General features: G+C 40.9%; 1 non-coding gene across 1 annotated transcript; it reads right to left on the bottom strand.

Moving 5' to 3' along the window:
- Nucleotides 1–670: 670 nt before the first annotated feature.
- LOC131145343 (small nucleolar RNA R71) lies at nt 671–776 on the bottom strand. Its single transcript, XR_009134126.1, has one exon. It is a non-coding gene; the product is annotated as a small nucleolar RNA R71 (small nucleolar RNA).
- Nucleotides 777–2,009: the final 1,233 nt, after the last annotated feature.

The following is a 2,009-nucleotide window of genomic DNA, read 5'->3' as shown; positions in this document are numbered from 1 at the left end:
TTCTCTTTTAGGATATTTTTTCTTTGCTTGTATATAATTTGGTTTTGTTTTTATTTTCTTGGTTACTTATTGAAGTCTGAATCTTTGTGCTTAAAAGAGTGTATGCTTGGTCTGCATTCTTTGGAACCTGAGATAATTCCCACAGATCCCGAGATTGAAAAATATTTTAGGTCCCTTAGGAAACCTATCTCTAATCCAAAAAAAGCCGAGCCGGAACTAAAAGTCATGGCCGAAAATAACCCACCGGTTCCCGCTGAACAAATCTTGAAACCCCAAACTTCTTGCCTACCTGTGGTTGGAGAGCAACCTCTTCGGCCTCTTAGGGACTACTTCGTGCCTAATGCATACACCTCGCTATCTTGCATCCAGTTCTTGGATGTTCAGGAAGCACAATTTGAGATAAAGACTTCGATCATCTTGATGCTTCCCACCTTTAATGGGAACTCCACTAAAAATCCTTATCAGCATCTGGATGAGTTCTTGGAGATCTACTTCACCATTTGTATACCTAGTTTTAGTGATAACGCCTTTTGCTTTAGGCTCTTTCCATTCTCTTTGAAGGATAGGGCCAAATATTGGTTGATGTTCTTAGAGCCGAACTCAGTGACCAAATGGGCCACCATGCAGCATGAATTCTTGAAAAAGTACTTCCTAATTAGGAAAACTAACCAGCTGCGAAGGGCAATCACAAGTTTCACACAAACGGATGGGGAATTTTTCTTTAAGACTTAGGAGTGTTTTAGGGACCTACTTCATCAATGTCCACATCATCAGGTCCCCAAGTGGCAATTAGTACAAACCTTTTACAAAGAGTTAGCTGAGAGAGATAGATCCATGGTTGATGCCTCGTGTGGAGGTACTTTCCTCACAAAGCACGAGAATGAGGCATGGGTTCTCTTCGAGAACCTAGCTAAGATTTCTCAGTAGCATATGACTATTGCTCGTAGACCCCCAAACCCATCCAGTTCGAAACCTAAGGGAGTTTACGAGTTAGCTGCAAACCATGACCTAGGCCCTACCCTGCACTCCATATCCAAAAGTTAGATCAATGCTTGTCTTTAGTACTGCAATCGCATACAATGGCAAGTGCAGAGGTTTGTGCAATCTGCTATGATCCTTCCCACACATGTTATAATTGCCCACATGCACTTTACCAACCTAAGCTTGTGCAAGAGGAAGTGAAAGCCACCCACAATTGGTATGATAGGTCGTCCAACAACCCCTATTCTAATACCTACAACCCTGGGTGGAAACAACATCCCAACTTCTCATGGAGGCCACAAGCTCCGGGTTTCCAATCCCAAAGACCTCCATAAGCCCCTAATGCTCCACCTCCTTATACATACCAAAATTTTCAAAATCATCCTCATTTAGCCCCTAGATTTTCAACCTTTCAACAGTCATTTCCCTCTTAGCCTAAGTATGACATATTTCAGTAGACAGTGTTGAAAGCCCTTAAAAGCATTGAGGCTGATCATCAAATAGATAGATAACTTTTTCATTTCCATTCCCAGTCCATCACAAAGTTAGAAGCCACCCTAGGGCAACTAGCTACCTCTTTGAGTTGGATAGATGAAGGAAAATTGCCAAGTCACCCTTTAGTGAACCCAAAGGGGCAATATGGGGTGGAATGTGGACTGGAGGTTGGTCCCTCATCATACCCTGAGCAAGCCCAAGCGGTGACCACTCTCCAAAGTGGAAGAATGACAAATAATGAAATCAATGAGCAATTAAGCGAGGGGGACAATGAGGAAGAAAATAGGGTAGTACCCAATGCTAATTCTTGATTACGCGCTTAAACTGCATAATTAGGTGGTTTAATTCATGCATTGGGGCTTATATTTGTAATTAAATACATAATTACTTTCAATATTTTAACATAGTTCCTATTTGTAATAATTGGATTTTATTGAGTAATTTATGAATTTTTGGTATTTTTTATCGCAGGACAATTATCGGGAGCTAAAATCACCACTGTTTCATAATTTTCGGATAATTTTTTCGTCCAA

This window comes from Malania oleifera, chromosome 12 (assembly GCF_029873635.1).
Source record: "Malania oleifera isolate guangnan ecotype guangnan chromosome 12, ASM2987363v1, whole genome shotgun sequence".
Lineage (NCBI taxonomy): Eukaryota > Viridiplantae > Streptophyta > Magnoliopsida > Santalales > Ximeniaceae > Malania > Malania oleifera.
Note: the sequence above shows the minus strand (reverse complement) of the source record. Positions and strands in the feature narration are given on the sequence as shown.